This window comes from Triticum urartu, chromosome 3 (assembly GCF_003073215.2).
Source record: "Triticum urartu cultivar G1812 chromosome 3, Tu2.1, whole genome shotgun sequence".
NCBI classification, from domain to species: domain Eukaryota; kingdom Viridiplantae; phylum Streptophyta; class Magnoliopsida; order Poales; family Poaceae; genus Triticum; species Triticum urartu.
The window spans coordinates 725,737,637-725,760,880 of record NC_053024.1 but is presented as its reverse complement, the minus strand read 5'-3'; the positions used below and the strand labels follow the sequence as shown (position 1 = coordinate 725,760,880).

Here is a 23,244-nt window from a genome sequence, read left to right as displayed (position 1 = left end):
TGACAGGGAATACTAGCAATCTCTGAACTCAAGCCCAGAACAGAAGCCCAGGAGCTACTACGACAATCAGTTGATCAACATTCCATCACAATGATAGCAAGCTCTCGATATCTGAATTTCTGAGCAAAATGGGAGACTCTGCAGCTAAAATAAATTCAAGTTGTGTTTGTTTCCGTTTGATTTTTATTTATTTTTGGCTAAAGTCAAGTTGAACAACTTCCTGTTAGAACCTATTAAAAACAAAATTATCATCTTTGGCCCGCAAATCTTAGGGCATAGTAGTGCTAAACAAGAGAGGACACAACTGGAGTGTACTCTAGGCAGGAATGTTGAGACTGCTAGGGAAACAACAGCCAGGGCGGTCCGAGATCTGGAATTGGGCGTCAGCACTGCAAGATGCAGATAATGACAGTTGTAGGCGACGACAAGGGGGACACTGATGTGGCATCAGTATCATAGATGCATTCTCGAGGACAATGCTAGCCTCAGTTTTCTAGGATTAGAGCATCACCCTTCTAATTAATTGATTGTAGCAAGTAACACTAGAAATTGAGCAATCACCTTTGATCTTCTGTATAAGCATTACAATGTGCTAATAACATTACATAAACATGACAGTACACAAGTTATGATAGATGATAAGAGATAAGGATGAGTATATTGGGTGACATATTAGGATACTACCACTCGAGTAATAGCATAAATGTGCAGACTGTCCGACTTGTATCTTCAGACCATGTTCACACAATCCGAAACCATTTGCCGACTTTACCCCATTTCATGAGAATACCTCCTGTAAATCCAATGCCAAAGCCCACCCCGACAAAGAGAAACAAAATAACATCAACATGATCTCCGGGTATGCTTACTTGTGCCTCATTTGGACTACTTGAACTGCCACATGGTTTGGACAAGGGTAGTCCACACAACCCTGCATTTCCTTCATATGAACTGTTCTCGAATGTGGCAAACTGACGTGATAGTGGTATCCTTCCATCCAACTTGTTTTCACACAGATTTAGGGTGCCAAGAAATGTCAAATCTGTTAGCTCTTGTGGAATCTCCCCAGAAAGCTTGTTCCATGACAGATCTAGTGATTCCAACTGATGCATTTCACCCATTTGCGGTGGAATCCTACCCGTAAATGCATTATGTGACATGCTCAGTATATGGAGAGAAACTAACTTTCTAACTGATTCAGGAATGTCACCATCCAATGCATTATTTGAGAAGTCGATTGCGGTTAAGGCAGTCAAGACTTTCTCAAATGTCATATATTGCCCTTTGTATGTGATTGCTACAGTATCATGGTAGTATTCAGCGGTGTACAGAGTCCCATGACCTAAACTATTTCCTGTACCGTCGAACTTTGCCATCATAGATGTCAACCTCTCAAACCATCGTGGATCCAAATTACCAGACAAGTTGTTTGAGGCTAAATCAATGATTTGTAACTTTGAGAAATATTCCTGAAATTTCGTATTTGTGGGAGGATAAGAAAGTGATCCGTAGAACTGGTTGGATCTCAAAACAAGGACATGCAGATTGGAAAGCATACCCAACCAAGATGGAAAAGTATCAACTATCTGGTTGTTTCCAATATCAAGAACCTCCAAGTTAATGAAGTTGGAAAGAGACATGGGTAGATGCCCTTGAATATTATTGCCATGTAAATCTATTGTTTGAAGATTACAGTTCGCACTTACTTTATAGGGAAACGTGCCCTCAAAGTTGTTCTCCCTCAGATTTAATACAACCAAGTTGCTATGTTCAATCAGGCATGCTGGTATTACCCCACTGAAGTTGTTATATGACATGTCAAGGACTTCAAGGCTGTTAGCATCACAAACTGAATGAGGTATATGCCCACTTATGTTATTTTTGGACAATTTGAGATAAGCAGTTTGGTGAAGGTAAGCAGTGAAGTTTGGCATAACAGCAGAGAATCTATTGTTTGAATAATCCAAGAATTGAGAATAAGTGTTAATTGTTGTCAACAGATTTGGCATCGGCAGCTGGCCTTGAAGTCTATTGGAACTCAGATCAAGAGATTCCAACCGTCTGCATGGGAGAACATATGAAGTGACTTGCATATGTGTGAATATGTTGTTTGAAAGATTTAATCGTGTAAGGCTATCATACCACGTCTCCCATATCCATTGGGGTATAGTGCCATGTATTTTATTGCTCGAAAGGTCCAATGTTTGGATATGATTAACATGCATCAAGAAATGAGGAATTTTTGTCATGTTGCAATACACTAGTCCTAACACCGAGAGTTTAGGTAGCAAGGGCACTGTCAATTTATTGCCTTCTTCATCCAAGATAGATAATCTATTGTTTGAGAGATGCAATGAATTGAGCTTTCGTAACTCCCAAAGTGAACTCAACTGTAGGAAACCTCTTAAGTTGTTTGAGCTAAGATCCAGGCCCACCAAACTTTTGAGTTGAAAGAATGATGCAGGAATTTGTCCACTTATTTTATTATCATCCAAAGAAACCCTTTTCAACTGTGAATATAGTGTATTAAACTCTTGTATCGGACCAGAAAATTGGTTTGATGAAAGATCCAACCATAAAATTGCTGATGACGTGAATAGTGATGTTGGAATCTCGCCTGCAAATAGAGTTAAAACCCCATTAATATCATGCTGGAGACAATAAATCACACATTCCGCAGAATCTCAAGAATTGAGTGATATTCCTGAGAGGATGGTAAACCATCCAAATTTGATGTTGGTATCTATGAGCGATGGGCACTCAACATAGCACCTTAACATGTCATGCATTTATGGCAAATTGACATGCCACACAAAATGACTTGTGTGGTGTGCCTAAGTGGAGAATAAAGCATATAATTTTCAGTATACTATGAGGCATATGATGAGAAGAATGTCAGCTTGATTCTACACACTCTTTTGTCTCTTGACCATGCAATCTTTGATGTTTGTCCAGCTAGGGTTATAGGAGGAGATGAAAGTAGCAGCATGGTAAATATGGTGGGAACAGTGGCAACACACTCATGGTGGACAAGTGCAAGCCCCAAATTGCTCGACAATGATGATCAAAGCTATAGCTTTTTTTACGATATATATCAGTGATATATATAGTCCATAATGCTTGCAAGGCAAAGGAAAAAATCATGCACTGTCAAGGGACGCAACTAGAGGCGGACACTTGCGGACCATCTGAAATCCAACATTAATGTTGATTATGCTAATCAACATGAAGGAGCGACAGGTATAGTCTTAAGAGATGACAAGGGGTGGGTGGGGGGTGTTATAGCAGCTGTGCACAACAAGTAGATGTCTGTAACAAGTGCAAAAATGGTAGTAGCCTTGACTCTTCATCACGGAATCATGTTGTCTCTCTCGTCTGACTATAATCACCTTGTGATTCAACCTGATTGTATGGCAGCGATGGCAACAATGTTGAATGGTGGACAGTCGAGCATACTAGTGGTGATGATATGACAACTGCCATATAATATTTTCGTTAAGGTGATCGTTCAACATTGTGCAGAAAACCACACGTGGTGGCCCATATCAATTGCGAGACAACGACAAACTTTGATGGATATTGTGAGTTTATGGCTAGCTAACAAATTAAAATCCAGGTTGATTAGAAAAAAAATCATGACAGAGAGATGCAGGGGTTTATATTCGGTTTTCGTTCTTATTTGATTTGGTCCATGAATACTTGGGTTATGAAATGAAACTTACCACTAAGGACATTATGCGAAAGTTCCACATAAATCAGTCGAGTTAAGTTGACAATTGAACTCGGTATTCTAGAAGAAAACCTGCAGCCCGCGAATACTAAGACCTTCGGCCTGCTGAGATGTCCAATATCTGTTGCTATTCGACCTGATAAGACACTATGAGAGATTTCCAAACTTCGTAGTTTCTTGATATTTCCAATTGAAGATGGTAAAGTGCTAGAGAAGTCACAATTAGAGATTCTCAAGAAAGTCAACTTCTTGAGGTTGCCAATTGATGATGGTATTTGCCCAGGGAAGCCACAATTCATAATTTCCAAAATTGTCAAGTTGGCGAGGTTGCCAATCATCGGGGGCATTATCTTGGGGGAATACCACTCATAGAATCCCACACTTGTCAAGTTCATAAGGCTACTAATCCATGAGAAAAATGGCCTTAACTCTCCAGAAAATTGTGAAAAAGAGAGCTGCAAATGTTGCAAAGAGTTGGTGCTTGTTGAACAATAAATCAGTAGATTCCATGGAAATTGACCTTCTATCAAAACCTAACTCCCACAGAAACAAGAGGTTGCTAAAAGAGCTCAGCTTGATACCAGAGAAATTAGTAGACCGCAGATTCAAAATCTCCAAAGAAGTCCCATTTGGAAATTCGGGTAAATGCCCCGAGAGTTCATCATTGTTTGACACATCAAGTACCCTTATATTATTGACTTGAAAGATTGTCCGGGGAAACCAACCACTGAAACTGTTATAGGTGAGTTGAAGAACAATTAAATTGGGAAAGTCCGCGAAGAATTCAGGCACCATACCATAAATATAATTATACTTCAGGTTGATCGTGGTAAGGGACTGGAGATTTGACAGGGAGGAGTGTATCGGTGTCGGTGTACTAGAGTAGGGGTACCCTAGTATCCCGAACTTGTGCACGGGCAGTCGCAGCATCCCGCGGCAAGGCTTGCCGGGTGACCGCCAAGGTCCTCCGTGGTTCCTTTGGAGCCATTCAAGAACAAAGTATCCAAGCCAAGGAGACAAGACCCCGGCAAGAGGAGCTTGCCGGAAAGGCCACCCAAGGCATCTCAAGGAACTTGCCGCGACGTGTCGCGCGTCCCGGCAAGGCCCGGTGAGCGACAAGCTCCCGGACGCGACAAGACAACGACCGCGGCAAGGCGCTTGCCGCGACAAGCCACCACTCTATGCCCGCGCTTCAGCACATCCACCAACGAGTCGCTTTGGGACCCTTCCAGGCGTGCGTGGCGGGAGGCTGTGCAGCCAGCGGTGCGCGGTGGCAAGCGGCTGACAAGTTTGCCATCGTGGCGAGCGGTGGCGTCCCTGACGGTCCCTTTTGCATTGTTTAGGCGACACAGACGGGCATTTAATACCCTTGTCCCCTGCCGTCAGGGTTAGATATGATACACTGTAGCAGGTAGCTGTACCTACCGCAGCATCTTTCCATTTTTACCCTTGTCTACGTTGCCACTTGTCGGTGACCCCTTGAGCATATAAAAGGAGGCCCATGCGCAACGTAGAGGGGTGTTCGAGAAAAACAGAACACTCACGCTCGGTCTCGTTAGCTGCTGGTGTGTACTGTAGCACTCAGCGCTCCCGAGCAAGAACTCAATACAAACCACAAAGCAGGAGTAGGGTTTTACGCATCCGTGCGGCCCAAACCTGGGTAAACCGCTCGCGTGCTTCGCCTCGATCCGCTCTTCGCGCGACCTCCGCCACCACCAAACCGAAAGGGACTCGGTCCGCCGGTCCCATAGGTGCCCGTGGATCAGTACCCCGGCATCTTTGGCGTGCCAGGTAGGGGGCGTCGAGGTTGTGTGAACCAGATCCGGCGTTCACGCGAGCTAGATCTTCATCATCTTCATCGACATGCCGCCGAAGAAGAAGGTTTCGGAAGCGGCTGCTCCGTCCACGCCGAACCCACCACCGCAGCACCTTTATGATACACTGTAGCAGGTAGCTGTACCTACCGCAGCACCTTTCCATTTTTACCCTTGTCTACGTTGCCACCTGTCGGTGACCCCTTGAGCATATAAAAGGAGGCCCATGCGCAACGTAGAGGGGGTTAGCTAGTTCAGAGAACACTCACGCTCGGTCTTGTTAGCTGCTGGTGTGTACTGTAGCACTCCGCGCTCCCGAGCAAGAACTCAATACAAACCACAAAGCAGGAGTAGGGTTTTACGCATCCGTGCGGCCCGAACCTGGGTAAACCGCTCGCGTGCTTCGCCTCGATCCGCTCTTCGCGCGACCTCCGCCCCCGCCGAACCGAAAGGGACTCGGTTCGCCGGTCCCATAGGTGCCCGTGGATCAGTACCCCGGCATCTTTGGCGCGCCAGGTAGGGGGCGTCGAGGTTGTGTGAACCAGATCCGGCGTTTACGCGAGCTAGATCTTCATCATCTTCATCGACATGCCGCCGAAGAAGAAGGTTTCGGAAGCGGCTGCTCCGTCCGCGCCGAACCCACCACCGCCGGAGCAAACGGCTGATGGGGTAGGCTCCGGCGGAAGAACGGGCGTCGACGAGGGAGCTCACGGTGCTGCCAGGTTCAAGGACAAGGCTGCACTGCCCATCGGCGGCGTAGCCGGCTCCCACAACGACCGAGCGCACTCCAAGACCTCGGCGTCCGTACATGCACCGCGCCCATCTCAGGAGGCGCGGGACCGGCAGCGTCATGGTGCTCATAGTACCATGCGCTTGCTTGACCAAGATCGAGCTGGTGGATCTCGAAGTGCTCAAGACCACCATGCACGCCAACCTGCTGGCGCGAGCGAGACACGGTCGCCTGGACGGGATACTGCTCCTTCTAACATAGTTAGAAGTCCGAGCATATCCCGCTCCTCGCACCGTTCGCCACCACCACCCGCCACTGCAGCAGAAGCTTTGGCGCGAGCTCAACTGCTCCTGGACTACCCTCCAACGGCAGACAAGATCGACGACTGGAGGGCCACCATTTAGAGTCTCATTGGCTTCGCCAACGGCGACACTCAACGGCAGCCGAGCACGTCGCAGCCGCAGCCAGTCAGCCAGGCACGAGCCGGTGGCGACAAGACCGGTGGGGGTGCAACCTCTGTGCACTCTCCACCCCGAAGGCCAAGATCGCCGACTCTCCGGATCCACCTCGACAGCGACTCCACCGCGTCATCGGATCCACGAGCTCGCCGCGATCAGCGCCAAGTTCTTCACGAACGACAGCAAGAAGACGCTCGTACTCGCATCGAGCGCCGAAGAGAAGCGCGACGTCAATCAGACCAGCGCGCTGAGCCCTCTGTCGACATGCATGCGCCAGGGGAACCAGGCGACTTGCCGTACGCGGTAGGTTGCCCTGCGTTTACCTGTGAGCTGCGGCAAGTCCAGTGGCCCATCATGAAGAATTTCAAACCAGACGTGCCAGAGAAGTACGACGGCAAGTCGCATCCGTTGGAGTTCCTCAGCATCTACGCCATCGCGGTGCAGGCTGCCGAGGGGCGGGACGACAAGATCCTTGCCAACTACTTCCTGCTGGTGCTCAAGCCCAATGTCAGGTCCTGGCTCATGCACTTGCCGGACAACTCCATATCCTCTTGGGCAGACCTATGCCATCAGTTTGTCGGCGCCTTTACAGGCGGCCACAAACCTCACGGCCAAGAGAGTGACCTTCATCTGCTCGCCCAGAAGGAAGGAGAACCCCTGCGCAAATACATTCAGAGATTCAGCCGTGTACAGCACAACATCCCAGATGTCCACCCCGCCGCGGTCATCAGCGCGTTCCATCAGAACGTGCGTAACCGCATGATGCGGGAGGAGATGGCGATGTGCAAGATCAGAGACGTCAGTGAGCTGTATGCCCTGGCCGACAAGTGTGCACGTGCTGAGGAAGGGAGGAAACTCCCTGGAGAGAATACAGGAGTAGGAGGATCTGACAGTGAGGATGCTGCCCCGGCAAAGAAAAACCGGCGGTGGAACAGGAGGAAGAAAGGCAAAGATGTGCTAGTCGTTGAGTAGTCCGGCAACGAAGGTGGCGCCAAGAAAGCCAAAGTTGGTAGCTCCGGCAAGGAGATTGCCGCATGCACCAACTGTCAGGCTGTGGCGGTCGCCGACAAGCAGGACGGCACCGACAAGCAGTACTGCAAGATTCACCGCACCAAGGGCCATGACCTCCAGAGCTGCAAGAAGGTCGAGCAGCTTGTCCAGCAACAAAAGGCTGAGTACGAGCGACGAGACAAGGAGAGGGCCCAAGGAGGCGCTGGAGAATCTGGTAAGAAGCGCGCCGGCCGGGGAGGACACCGCGGCAAGGCCAAGCAGCGGCAAGGAGACAGACCCCCCCGCGGCCGCGACAAGGATGAAGATGACGACGACGACGAAGACATGGATGATGTCGAGACCAGTGAGCAGGAGTTCCAAAAAGCCACAGAGGTCTTGTGCGTTGACGGGGGTGCTTCTCTGCATACTTTGCACCGCCAACTCAAGCAGTGGGTGCGAGAAGTCAATGCAGCAGAACCACCCGTCGAATCACGCAAGCTTCTGAAATGGTCCAGCACGCCTATCATCTTTGATATTGAGGACCACCCTGATCGCACAACTGCGGTCGGGTGTTTGCCGATGTTGGTTTCACCAACTATCCGCAACCTCAAGGTCACTAAGATGCTAGTTGACGGCGGGGCCGGCTTGAACCTGATCTCCTCCGCTGTACTCCAGAAACTCCAGATCCCTGACAGCGAGCTTGAAGAGACCGGCACATTCCAAGGAATCAACCCGAGAAGGAGCAAGCCGAAGGGGAAGGTCACATTGCCAGTAACATTTGGCAGCGAGCTGAACTTCAGGACTGAGAGGGTCACTTTTGACGTTGCCGATATTCCATTACCTTACAATGGGATACTTGGCCGTCCAGCACTCGCCAAGTTCATGGCAGCCTCTCACTACGCATACAACATGCTAAAGATGCCAGGCCCGATAAGCGTCATCTCTGTCCCCGGCGACAAGAAGGATGCTCTTATCTGCGCCGACAAGATCTACCGGGAAGCGGCAGCCGCAGCAGATCGCAAGTCACTTGCCGTTGAAGCTCCTGGGGGGAAGAAGACCAAGTCCGGCAAGAGTTCTGATGCCCACTCCGGCAAGCGCACCTCTTCGGAGTGCTGCGCTGCCGTCGAGGACGCACCATCGAGCTCCACCGGCAAGTGTAAGAAGACAATGGCAGCTCCACCAGAAACGAAGAAGGTGTCCGCCAAGGAGGACGGCACTGGTGGTACCTTCACCATCAGTGCCACTCTCGACCCTAAATAGGAAAGCGCGCTCATTGCTTTCCTGCGGGCGAACGTCGACGTGTTTGCGTGGCAACCGTCTGACATCCCCGGTGTTCCCAGGAAAGTAATTGAGCACCATCTTGCCGTTTGTCCTCATGCGCGGCCCGTCAAACAGAAGGTCAGGAAGCAAGCAGTGGAGCGCCAAGAATTCATCGCAGAAGAGATCAAGAAGTTGGAAGCAGCAGGCCTTGTCAGAGGAGTGCTCCATCCTACGTGGTTGGCCAATCCTGTAGTCGTGCGCAAGGCGAACGGGAAATGGAGACTTTGTATCGATTTTACCGATGTTAACAAAGCTTGTCCCAAAGACCCATTTCTTTTGCCGCGCATTGACCAGATTGTTGACTCCACAGCCGGATGTGATTTGTTTTCATTTCTTGACGCATACTTAGGATATCATCAGATCTTCTTGGCAGAAGAAGATGAGGAGAAGACCGCATTTATTACTCCATGTGGCACATACTATTTCATACGGATGCCTTTCGGATTAAAAAATGCTGGTTCAACATTTGCAAGAGTAGTCCATGTCGCTCTCGAGCCACAAATACACAGAAATGTGGAAGCCTACATAGATGACATAGTGGTCAAGAGCAAGGACAAGGCAACTCTGATCCAAGATTTAGACGAGACCTTTGCAAATCTGCGCAAAATTAGCCTCAAGCTCAACCCAGAGAAGTGTGTGTTTGGAGTCCCCTCCGGCAAGCTTCTCGGGTTCTTCGTGTCTCAGCGGGGAATTGAAGCCAATCCCGACAAGATCAAGGCCATTGAGCAGATTGAAGCACCAAAGCGCGTTAAGGATGTACAAAGACTTGCCGGTTGCGTGGCTGCTCTCAGCAGGTTTATCTCTAGGTCTGCCGAGCGCGCCCTGCTGTTTTTCAAATTATTGAAAAAGGCAGGTCCAATGAAATGGACTCCGGAAGCGGAGGCTGCGCTGCAAGACTTGAAGAGATATCCGTCCTCCCCTCCAATACTTGTCGCACCTAAGCCACAAGAGAAGTTGCTGCTGTATATAGCGGCAACCAATCAAGTGGTTAGTGCTGCGTTAGTAGCAGAGAGGGAGGCGGATGACGAGCCAGCAACCACGGCAAGCACATCCAGCGACAAGCAGGTGGCTTCCCCGACAAGCTCTGGTCCTGACAAGGATGGATCTGCGCAGATGCGGGAGGAGATACAGAAGAAAATGGTGCAGCGCCCAGTTTACTTTGTTAGTTCCCTTCTGCAGGGGGCTAGGTCAAGGTACTCTGGCGTGCAGAAATTGCTTTTCGGCCTTCTCATAGCCTCGAGAAAGCTGCGCCATTACTTCCAAGCACATGAGATCACAGTTGTCACTCGCTTTCCGCTGAAGAGGATACTACAAAATCCAGAAGCGACAGGCAGGATTGTTGAGTGGGCACTGGAACTGTCAAGCTTTAGCCTCAAGTTTGAAAGTACTTCAACTATCCAAAGCAGAGCATTGGCAGAATTTATAGCAGAATGGACGCCAACACCAGATGAAGAAATTCCAGAAATGAGCATCCCCGTCAAGGAAGCAGGCAAAGAGTGATTGATGTACTTTGATGGTGCCTTTTCGCTGCAAGGCGCCAGCGCTGGTGTGCTGCTTGTCGCACCCACCGGAGAGCACCTCAAGTACGTAGTCCAGATGCACTTTCCCAAGGAGCAAGCAACAAACAATACTGCAGAGTATGAAGGCTTGCTTGCCGGTCTCAGGATCGCGGCGGACCTTGGGATCAAGAAGCTCATTGTCAGGGGTGACTCGCAGCTTGTCGTCCGCCAAGTAAACAAGAGTTATCAGAGTCTGTTGATGGAAGTTTACGTCGATGAAGTGAGAAAGCTAGAAGAGCACTTTGACGGCCTACAAATGGAACATGTTCCAAGAGCTCAGAACGCCATTGCCGATGGCCTGTCAAAGTGCGCCGCACTTAAGTTACCTGTGGAACCAGGGATCTTTGTGCTCAAGCTGACTCAACCGTCCGTAACGCCATCAACTGGATAGAGCAAGAAGAGGAAGTTGACTTCTGGTGACTATTTACCGGCAGAGCTTCCCGAAGCCGCCGCCAAGAAGGTCCCCAAGATCAACGCCAAGAGCGCTGAGGAGCAGTCTGCTCCGGCAAGCCCTAGGGTTTGTTCCGTTGAAGAAGAAGCTCCCGACAAGTTTTGCTCCGGCAAGCTTGCCGGGGAACGTCAATCTCCGGCAGAGCCGCAGGTTCTCGCCGTAGAAGCGGATGTTCCCGCAGCAGCAGATTTGCCTTTAGTCCTTGTTGTCGAGCCACAAGCTCCAGCATGGGCGCAGCAGATTGTCCGTTTCCTTCAGACAGGAGAACTTCCCGAAGAGCAAGAAGCGGAAAGAGTAGCCCGGCAGTCAAGTATGTACCAGTTTGTCGACAGGACACTGTACAGAAGAAGACTCAACGGAGTGAAATTAAAGTGTATTCACCGGGAAGACGAACAAAAGCTGTTGGCAGAGATACATGGAGGCATATGTGGTCACCACATTGGCGCAAGAGCACTTGTTGACAAAGCATTCCGGCAAGGTTTCTTTTGGCCGACAGCCCTCCAAGATGCAACTGCACAAGTAACCAAGTGTGAAGCGTACCAGTTCCATTCCAAGCAGATACACCAACCAGCTCAAGCTCTCCAGACGATCCCTTTATCCTGGCCATTTTCGGTCTGGGGGCTCGACATCCTCGGCCCGTTTCCCCGAGCAGTCGGGGGCTTTGAGTACTTGTACGTTGCGATCGACAAGTTCACAAAGTGGCCGGAAGTGGAACCAGTGAGGAAGGTGACAGCACAGTCAGCAGTCAAGTTCTTCAGGTCGATTGTTTGCCGCTTCGGGATCCCTAACAGGATAATCACCGACAACGGTACGCAATTCACGAGCCGCACCTTCATGCAGTACGTCCAAGATCTTGGCGCCAAGGTCTGCTTCGCTTCTGTTGCTCACCCGAGAAGCAACGGTCAAGCGGAGAGGGCAAATGCTGAAGTGCTGCGCGGGCTCAAGACCAGAACTTTCGACAAGCTGCATAAGTGCGGAAGAAACTGGATCGAGGAGCTGCCGGTGGTTCTTTGGTCGATCAGGACGACACCAAATCGAGCCACTGGCCAGACACCTTTCGCTCTAGTCTATGGAGCAGAGGCAGTTCTCCCCACGGAACTCGTATACGGGTCACCTCGAGTGCTCGCTTATGATGAGCTTGAGCAAGAGCAGCTGCGACAAGATGACGCGCTGCTCCTTGAGGAAGACCGTCTTCAGGCTGCTGTGCGAGCTGCTCGCTACCAGCAAGCTTTGCGCCGCTACCATAGCCGCAAAGTTAATGCCAGAAGTCTCGAGGAAGACGACCTTGTTCTTCGGCGTGTTCAATCCGCCAAGAATTCCAACAAGTTGACGCCGAAGTGGGAAGGCCCTTACCGGGTGAAACGAGTCACTAGGCCTGGCGCTGTCCGCCTTGAGACCGAAGATGCCATTCCGGTGAGCAACTCCTGAAATATTGAGCATCTTCGTAAGTTTTACCCGTAAGACGCGGTTGCCGGAACTTGTTCCGGCAACCACCTTTTGTACAAATCTTGCCGCTGTTGCATGTAATCCTTTGTACAAAGCCGGGCGCAGACCCCGTGCATAAGTAAAGCTCATGTGCTCCGCACATCTTGTCAATTTCATGCATTCTATTTTTTGCATATGTGATCTGACACTTTGTGTAGCACCTACTCCCCGGTAAGCAATAACGAGCCGTAAGGCTCCATATCTTTATTCTCTCTTCTTTCTTTTTTCTCAAGAGAAGGAAGGTTCCCCTCGCCCACAAGTTTGCCGGGGGGGAAAGAAGAAGATAATGGTATGGACCAGGCGTCATTCAAGAAAGTTTCGCCTTGCCAGGAAGCAAACAACAGAAAAGCTAAGTTGCCAAAGTTTGAGCAATCAGATTTTTTAAATTTTTTAAGTTATCTCTCTTGAACGACCGCACTTTGTATGGAAAACCTGTGCGCGGAGGAACCAACTCGTAGCTAGTTGCGCCCTTACTTTGTTTCGAGTCCGCTCAACAACTTAAGTGAGCTGCAACTAGTTGCGACAAGGTTTCTTGTCGGTAGCGGCACCGCCAGCAGGCTGCTGACGTCCCGCACTCAGCGCTCGCGGATCAGGTGCCTGCACCGGCAAGTTCCCTAAAAGTGTAGGGTAAAAAGACATACAAAGGGAGGAATCAAGTAAAGGGAATAACATTGCAATCATTACATAGAATAAAGTTATATTACAAAGTAGCTTGTCGCGGCTCTAACAGATTGTTCTTATAACATGACTAGCAGCGACAAGAAAAGAAGAAACGGGCAGCCTAGTCTACGCGATCGCCCTCGATCCTCTTGATCCCGCTCACCTTGTCCACAATGGGTGCGACAAGGGTCTTGAGCGGCTCCAGATCAGCATCCGGCGGCAGGGTCTTGAGGACGTTGGTGAGGTTGAGGCCCGGATTGCGGAAGGCCACCTTCACCAACACTTTCTGAAGAGCTCCCGCGCAGATCTTGCGCGACTCGTCGGCCAGCTGCTTTGGGATCCTCTCCCGGAGTCGCTGGAGGGCCGTCGCCACGCCTTTGAGGAACAAGACGAGCTTGGCACTGGGTTGGAGGTTCTCGTCGGAGGGATACCTGAGATCTTCCATCCCCAGCTGCGCCAGCTCCCTGTCAATATCTGTGGCAACAATCACAAGACTCTCCGTCCAGTGCTCCACAGTCTCCCTGAAAGCATTCTGGGTGGCGGCAGCACTCTCCAGCAGTGCCTTGTCGGCCTTGATCTCCTCCTTCAAGGCCGCTTCCTGCTCCTTGGCGCCGTCCAGAGTCTTGGTCAAAGTGGTCAGCTTCAACTCAAGATCCACGTTGGAGACCTTGGTGGCACTGAGCTCTTTGCCCTTCTCGACAAGATCGGCCTCCAGCTGCGCCACCTTCGTCTCCAGCTCCTTCCTGGCGGCCTCGGCGGCTGCGGCAGCATCCTCCGCTTGCTTGAGGGCTCCGCCAAATCTTTCTTCACGCGCGGCAAGCTCCTCCTCGTGGGCGTCAAGGTTGACCTTCCACTGCGCCAGCTCGCCTTCTTGCGCAAACAGCTTCTCAGCGGCAAGCCGCTGTTGCTCTCTGACTTCTGCCTTCTCGAGGAGGAAGGCCTTCTGCGCTTCGGCAAGTTGCTCCCGCTCCTCTGCCAAGGACCGGAGAGCTTCCTGGTGAAGACCCCGGAGCTCCTCCGTGCGCTTCTCGATGTCTGCTCCCGTCTTCGCGACAAGCGCCTCGCGGGAGTCCAGCTTGTCTTGCCGCGCGCGGTAGAGCGACAACAACTTCCGCAGCAGCCGCTCCTCCTCAGGCTCGTTGCTGCTGCTGCTCGGCGCGTCAACCAGCGTCAGCCCCGCGGAGGCGAGCACCTCCCCTTCGAAGATCTCCCCCTCGACCGGCGCCCTGGAGCTTGACGTCCAGGGGAGGTTGATGAAGACGTCATCGCCGGCCTTCAAGTAGACGCCTGGCTGGGGCTCTTCGGAGCCTGGCGCTGCGGCAGCGGCGGACGGGTCGGCGGTCGGTGTAGCGCCTGGCGCTCCTGCAGCCTCAGGGCCGTCAGTGCGATCGCCAGACCCCTCGCCAATTGCTGCGGAGGCAGCCTTGGCGGCCTCTGCGCCGGCGGGATCGCCAGCACTGGCTGCTTCTTCGGCGGCAACCTCGGTCTCCATCGGCTCCGTAGCAGATGGGTCTGATAGCCAGAAAGGGGAGAAGAGTCAAGCAAAAATCCAACAAAAAGAAGATCAAGAGAAGAAGAACCCAAGGGAAATCTTGTAGCGAAAGGATTACCTGTGCCGGGTTCTGCAGTCATGGTCTCCGCCGTCGGGGGGCCGCTGGTGCTGTCCCTTGCCGGAGAACCCTCCCTTGTCGGAGACTTCTCCCTTACCGGGAAGCCCTCCCTTGCCGGAGAGTTCTCCCTTGTCGGGGGATTCTCCCTTGGCTCCTGGTGGGGCTGCTCTGCTCCTACACAAATCAGCAATCAAATATCAGCAAAAGACAGAGTATCCATGCGCACCTCACAAGCGGAAAGCAAACCATATACTTACGCTGGGGGCTGCTCTGGAGAAAAGTTGCCGGGTCCGGCAAGGTTGTCTCGGGCGCACCTCCTGCTGTTGCAGTAGGTTCGTCCTCGATGACAATCACCGGGACCTTGTCCCTCTTTGCTGCTCTCTGGGCCAGAGTCCTAAAGAGGAACAAGTTCAGAGAAAAGCAAATGAGATACAAGACAAACAGCAAGGATTGAAGAACTACAAGTACAACAAGGGAATCTTACTCTTCTTCTTCCTCCTCGTCGGAGCTGAACGCGGAGAAGTCGAAGTCTGGCTCACGTCCGGCGCGAGGAGGCGGAGGAGTAGCTTCCCTTGGCCGCTTGGCGGGAGCAGTGGCGGTGGTCTGAGACGACCCCGCTCCAGCTGGAGTAGAAGCGGTGGTCCGGGAGGGCCCCGCTCCAGTTGCCGTTGCAGCGTGAGATGCTCCCGCGGCAACAGTGCTTGCCGCGGTGGAGCGTGTCACGCGACGCGGCGGCTGTTCACTCGCCTGCCGCTTCGCTACGTCACCGGCCTTGCGGAGACGCCTTCTTGGTGGGGATGGAGGCTCGGCTTGCGGCGAGCTGTCTGAAGACGAGGTGGAAGACGAGTTGATCTCCAGCGAGCCGCTCGTATCCTTGGCGGGCTCGCTCGACCCGACGCCATGTCCGGCAAGTTCTTTCTCGCCGGTGGGCTCCCCTCGCTCGGCACGGCTTGCCGCCTCTGCTGCCTCTGCCTCCTCCACGGTGAACCCAAATTCGCCCGCGGCTGCGGCTACCGCCGCCTCTTCCAGCCTAGTGGCGATGAGTGCCATCTCCGCATCCGTGGTGTCGCGGGTGAGGCTATCCTTCTCGTTGGAGCGGATCGGCACTTCTACCAAGTCATCGAAGAACTGCTGCACGACGTCGTCTGCAGGCTCCTGCCAAGTTGGCACAATTCCATGCGAGTCTCACAGCGGCATCATTGCACGGATGCGGTCGAGCGCGGAATTGTTGCACAACAGAACGACACCCCCCGACAACCTGAACACTTCGGGATGTTGGGGGTCATACTTGAAGAGCTCCTGGAGCATCGCGCTGAGCTCCAGAACAGTGAAGTTGAAGTTGAGGCCCGGCCGCAGCCTCATGATATCCGCCGCATTCTTGAACTCCCAAGTGGGTCTCCCCCGTTCCTGCAGGGGGGCGATGCGGCGGCGAAGAAAGTCTGCGCCAACAGCGCCTACAGTGAGCCCGGCAAGCCTGAGGCGCAGGATCCGGGTGACAGCAATCTTCAGCCTGTCGTCTTCCGGGGCCACGTCACTCCAATCGCTGCCGCGTGCTACTGGGGTTTGGCGTCGGGTGGTGAATGGCTGCGGGTTCTCCTCGTCAATCCAGCACCAGTCTGCTCTCCACTCCTCCCACTTGCCGCGGAATTCTCCCTCCAGATAAGTTTCCTTCTTGCCGGCCCTCGAGATCCAGGCGATTCCGCCGGATAAATGCTCTCCTCTCTCTACTCGGGGTATGAAGAAATGGCGAAAGAGGGCTATGTTGGGATGGACTCCGACAAAGTTTTCGCAGAGATGTGCGAAAATTGCCATGGTCAGAACGGCATTGGGGGTGAAGTCAAGGAGGTGGAATCCGTAGGTATTCATGATGTCGCAGAAGAATTCAGAGAAAGGCGGGCAGAGCCCGCAGTAGAAGAACAAAGCGAAGAAAGGGTATCCGTTTGGAGCCTTCTTCCAAGCGGCGGCGGGGAGTACCTTCGTGCGCGGATGCGCTCGTGTCTCCGTCGACCAGAAGAGGTAGTAGTTCTCCCTCAGCTCCCTTGCGGTAAGCTTGGGGGGGGGGGAAGACTGCTCGCTCCTTCCGCAGCGCCGCAAGCCGCTGCGCCTCGGTCGACTTCACGACCTTCCCCTTGTCGACTTTTGGAGCCATGGCGGAAGTGCTGGAGGAGGTCGATGGCGTTGGTGGTGCTGGTGGCGATGGGGGGCGGAGCGCTGCTCTTTTTCGACTTTGGGAAGATGAGGGAGCGGCGGAGATTTCTGAGATTGGAGCAGCAACGGGCGAATTGGCGAACTGCCCCTGTTTCCCCTACTTATAAAGAGGGAGGGGGCGGACGTTCCGCATTTCCGAATAAAGAAACCACCCACGATCTCTCCCACGATGCCGCATTCAACGCGTGCCGTTCGGGGAGGGCGCGGTGGATACGGAGAGAGATACGGCGTGACCTAGGCCGCGCGCGCCCGTGCCCTGTTTTGGGCCTGGCCCAACAGCGCTCGGCACCGTGTATGGCCCAGGCCCGGGGGCTCCTGTCGGTGTACTAGAGTAGGGGTACCCTAGTATCCCGAACTTGTGCACGGGCAGTCGCAGCATCCCGCGGCAAGGCTTGCCGGGTGACCGCCAAGGTCCTCCGTGGTTCCTTTGGAGCCATTCAAGAACAAAGTATCCAAGCCAAGGAGACAAGACCCCGGCAAGAGGAGCTTGCCGGGAAGGCCACCCAAGGCATCTCAAGGAACTTGCCGCGACGCGCCGCACGTCCCGGCAAGGCCCGGTGAGCGACAAGCTCCCGGACGCGACAAGACAACGACCGCGGCAAGGCGCTTGCCGCGATAAGCCACCACTCTGTGCCCGTGCTCCAGCACATCCACCAACGTGTCGCTCTGGGACCCTTCCAGGCGTGCATGGCGGGAGGCTATGCAGCCAGCGGTGCGCGGTGGCAAGCGGCGCTGACAAGTTTGCCATCGTGGCGAGCGGTGGCGTCCCTGACGGTCCCTTTTGCACTGTTTAGGCGACACAGACGGGCATTTAATACCCTTGTCCCCTGCCGTCAGGGTTAGGTATGATACACTGTAGCAGATAGCTGTACCTACCACAGCACCTTTCCATTTTTACCTTTGTCTACGTTGCCACTTGTCGGTGACCCCTTGAGCATATAAAAGGAGGCCCATGCGCAACGTAGAGGGGGTTAGCTAGTTCAGAGAACACTCACGCTCGGTCTTGTTAGCTGCTGGTGTGTACTGTAGCACTCCGCGCTCCCGAGCAAAAACTCAATACAAACCACAAAGCAGAAGTAGGGTTTTACGCATCCGTGCGGCCCGAACCTGGGTAAACCGCTCGCGTGCTTCGTCTCGATCCGCTCTTCGCGCGACCTCCGCCCCCGCCGAACCAAAAGGGACTCGGTCCGCCGATCCCATAGGTGCCGGTGGATCAGTACCCCGGCAATCGGGCCATTAAGTAGGCAACCTGCCATGCTAAGAACTTCAAGATGTGGGACAGATTTACCTAGGCCAACACACCACCCTTCTCCGCTACCAGATATGTCCACTTCGTCAAGGTAGAGTTCCCTCAGATTGGTGAGGTTTGCCACTAAGGTCTCAAAGCTGGGTTCTTGTAGTAGCAGATTGTTATAGCTTCCCACCAAGAGATGGTAGTAACTCAATATATCATCCAGATTAGCAGCGAAGAAAGATCCAATGATATGAGGCTTGTGAGCTTGCCGATGGCGATGGGTATCTGACCGTAGAAGCCTGAATAAGAAAGGTTGAGGTGAGTGAGCTTGGATAGCCTCTCAAAGCCATCTGCTGGAATGCGAGATCCGCCGAAATCATTCAGGCTGAGGTCGAGGTAGCGCAGGGAGGTGAGGTTGAAGAGTGCGGCATGGCAACCGTAGCTGTAGAGGCCACGGCCACCAAGGTCAAGAGTAGTGACACTGCCATCACTGCTCGATATGTCATCATCACAGCCTACGCCCTCCCAAAGGCAGCAGTCGGTGCCAGGTTGCCACGACGGCAGAGTGGTGGTGGCATAGTCGAAGATGAAGGACTGCTTTACTTGGAGAAGTGCCGCAGCCTGGTCCGGATGACAGTAAGAAGTTGTCACATTACCATGGCCATCGCCATGGGCATGGGAATTGGATGCAGCTACTGAGTAGAGTTGTATCAGTATGAAGAGAGAAAGAAGCTTAGTAGTACAAGCCATTGGTTCGTTTGGTCCTCTGAATTGTAACCACTAACCCCCGAGAATGATATATAACATCGTACTTCATCTTCTCTTTGCGACAAATGTCATCGCCTAGTTCTTTCACTAGAAAGGAGCCAGATGTGTTTGTTTCCTTACTGAACCAAATGTGTTTGTTTTCCTTAAAAGAGCCAGATGTGGCGCCATGGTGGAAGAACCCTCCTGCTGTACAACTATTAGTCACGATGCTGATGACTTTGGAACCAAGCCACTGCAATAAAGTATTCAGTATACAGCTTCAGAGGTTAAGTCTGAATTAATCTGACCTGCTAAGAGGGCCCAAAGGTCAGTACAATGTTTACTTAATGACAAGGAATCACTTGCAGAGAGTTCCTAGGGAATCTTTCGGAATATTTTTTTGACCTTCACCATCTGGTTGTTGGCTTACATATATAGAAATGACAATGGCATCTCATTTTTCCTTTACATGCTTGATCCTTCCTCTGTTTTTTCTGCCTAGTATCGTGAGAATTCACGCCTGTGGCCTTGTCAACGATATCCGCTGTATTCTCTTACTAGCACAATTTAGATACACAAGAACATATCTTGTACTCCCTTCGTCATTAAAAATAGATAATTTTGTATAAGAATTCAACTGCTTAGGGTGACAAAGCAGTTGCCTCCTGATCAAGCCATCTGGCACCTCGAGGAGGGCTTGCGGTCCCTGGCCGGCCGGCTGCAGTTTCTCTGTACGTTATTGCACACCGAGCATGTAGTAGTATAAGAATTCAACTGCTTAGGGTGGCCGGCTGCAGTTCCCTTCTATGTGGGCCAACAGCATGGCCGGCCCGGCATGTTTTCCTGCGTCAAAGCACAAGAACCTCCACTGCTGGGGTACTGTTGCAATCGAGTAACATGAGATCCCCAGCACAACCCAAATGAAAAGTGATATTTGTCTGCATCAACCATTAAATTGAACACTTCGATGCAACTTAGCCTACATCAGCTTGCTATGTCGGGACTAAGATATACAGATTCAGGATTTCTTTGGTTCGGGCATGTGGTTAAACTCATATGCCAATGAAAACGCATGGGTTCTGTTCTCGCAGTTCTCGAGCTCGTGCAGCAAGTCAGTAGCGTAGGGTTGCAGAAGGTTGGAGCAATGATTCTGAAAACCTTCTTGTGGACAACTAAAGTCACATCTTCAAGGTATATATAAGAAGGACTGTGATACATAGCAAACGTTATGTATTTAGTAATAGATCCGAACGGTTCTTCTACTAGCTAATCATGCATACAATTTCTCTTCGAGTTTGTTTGAGCGCATGTGTTAAAAATGATTACATGCATGATGCAACTAAAAAACGGAAGCAGATGATGTCATCAAATATTCTTTTTAGTTTGAAACTTTAAAATCTTTTATAGCTCAAACCGTCGCTCCAATTGAAAATCCGTTTTCACATGAAAAATTCGTCGCGACGAGATCTTTGAAACTAGATCCCATGTTGGTATGTTTCGATGACTTTTTTTAGATGAAAAGTTACCACGCCAGAACTATATAAACTATCACGCCTGCAGTAGGTAACTTATCATAGTATTTACACTGAAGTTACCAGGGTATGTTTCAACTACTTTCCTCGTCTAGGTCGAAAGATACCACAAAAATTGCAAGTAAATTATCAAGTCCGCAATACCACCGTCTGGGTCAGAAGGTGAGGTCCATGTGCTGACACTGCATGAACCGCTTATAGAAAGAACTTTGCGGGTCATGTCAGGCCAGAATCGTTTAAGCGTGCGCCGTGTTGTGTCAATATTCGGCCGTCCCGTCGGCTACATATGATCAGGTCTATGGTGCATAAAGTAACATGCTATTTACGCAGAATTTATTGGCGGTACATTTTTCAACAACTTCTTTTCCACCAGGTTAAAGTTACCACAATGTTTTGACCTAAGTTATCAGGTCTGCGGTCGAATATTACCATTTTATTTACACAAATATTATTGGGGTTATATTTTCTTCTTCTTAAAAGATAGTAAAAAATGATCACGGTGTTTGTACGTGAGTTATCAGCTTTGTTGTACGTATATTACCATGATATTTACACAAAGGTTACCGCAGGATGTTTTTCAATAACTTTCATCCCTGGGTCAAAAAAGTTACCACGATGTTTGTACGTGAGTTATCAACTATGTTCTGTGTATATTACCGTGTTATTTGCACAGAAATTACCGGGGGACTTTTTCCCCTCCATCACCATAGTATGGAGATGGAGACATACCCGTCACTTCATTCGACGGAGATGGAGACATACCCGTCACTTCATTCGACAACCATCACTATGCATCATTTTCTTTATCAAATGGGTTTCTTGTTGGTGAGTAGAATAAATGGTTCTGTTTATACATGAGTAGCCGGGGGCTAGGGGTGTTTTCTAAAAAAACGTGTCAAAATAGTTATCACACCTGGATGAAGTAAGTTATCAGCTCTATTGTGCGTATATTATTGTATTATTTACACATGAGTTACCGGCGGTATTTTTCAATAAATTTTTACCCTGGGTCAAAAAGTTACCACGTCTAGGCTGAGTAAGTTATGAACTCTTTTGTGCATATTTTATCATAGTGTTTACATAGAAATTACCTTGGTATGTTTGTCAAAAAAAATATTTCTCCTAGGGTAAAAAATTACCATGGTCTTTGCAGTGAGTTATCGGCTTTGTTATGTGTATTACCATGTTATTTGCATGAAAGTTATCGGGTATATTTTCCACAGCTTTTCCCCTTGCGTCAAAAAATTATCATGGTGGTTCTTGTATGTAAGTTATTAGATCTCCCGTGCGTATATTATCATGTTATTTACAAAGAAGTTATCATAATATATGTTTCTCAATAACTTTTTTCTCAGATAAAAAATTATGAAAAAAAATCTCATGTACACATGACTAAAAAAGTGGAACGTTCTCATTTACGTATACCTATGTTTTAACAAAAAAAATCTCCAAGGTCAAAGTTATCATGGTGTTTGTATGTGATTTATCAAGTCAGTGGTACATAAGTTATCATGCAATTTACATCAAGTTATTGGGTATGTTTCAACAAACATTTTTTCTGCATCAAAGTTATCATGATGTTTATACGTAAGTTATCAGATCCATGACACATAAATTACCATGCTATTTACATGGAAGTTATTGGGGATGTTTGAAAAAAAAATTGGACCATGTGAAGTGGTATGAAACGTGCAGGAGAATTATCGAACTTGGATGCACAACTTAAAGTAATTGAGGTTGATGAGTGTTAGTTCAATTTCTTTTAGAAACTCGAATTAAGAAGGTATATGTAGTGTGTACCTCGTGATAAACTAACAAATTAATCTAGACTAGTTGGTGGTTGTTGTTTGATTGACACATGAGGTCGTGGGTTCGATTCCCAACCCTAGAATAATTTTTCACTATTTATCTGGAGGCCTTGCACTTCATAAAAAAAAATCCTCCAAAATCGGATCCCATTAAAGCGTAAATAATTTTGAAGCGCATGATAGGAAAGTCATTAATCACGATTCCACGGCAGGCGATCGAAAAGTCAATAAAAGGCATCGAAAATGGATCTCATTAAAGCTACAATTATTCCGCGGCGTGATTGTTCCTATAAAATCAACAATTATTCCGTGTTGTATGATCGTGATCGGGCGGCAGCAAAATCGTTCGGATCTTTTCCTTAATTCCGAACGTTCGGAATTCACAAATCTCTTTTTTTGAGTTTAATGTTGCCGCTTTATTTATTCAAGAGCATTCGGAATTTCGTCCGAGATTACATCTAGAACACAGTCTGGGGTGTCACCCAACCACACCTTACACAAATCATCACCTACGCCTACTTTAGCAAGCTTGTGCGCGACAACATTAGCCGAACGACGGATCCACGAAACTTTAAACTTAGAGAAAGATGCAAGAATGGACTTAATCTCATGAATCCACGCCCCAGCGTTGGCACGATCCTTGTGTGGGCTTTGCAGCCATTGGACAACACCAAGAGAATCGAGCTCAACGTGGACCATGTCTGCATTGATCTCCTTCGCCACCTCCAGTCCCCGCTTGAATGCCAGGATTTCAAGTGCTTCCAGTTCTACAATGCCGTGATACAGATGACAAAGCCCCGCACGGAACGCGCCACCATGATCTTTGAATAACCGCTCCCACTCCGCCCTTGTCACCTCCTCTATGCACTGCTCCATCGGAGTTGATCTTGAACCAGCCCTCCTCAGGT

General features: G+C 50.2%; 1 pseudogene; it reads right to left on the bottom strand.

Moving 5' to 3' along the window:
* Positions 1 to 499: 499 nt before the first annotated feature.
* Positions 500 to 18,999, bottom strand: LOC125547336 (annotated as a pseudogene).
* Between the last annotated feature and the right edge of the window lie 4,245 nt (positions 19,000 to 23,244).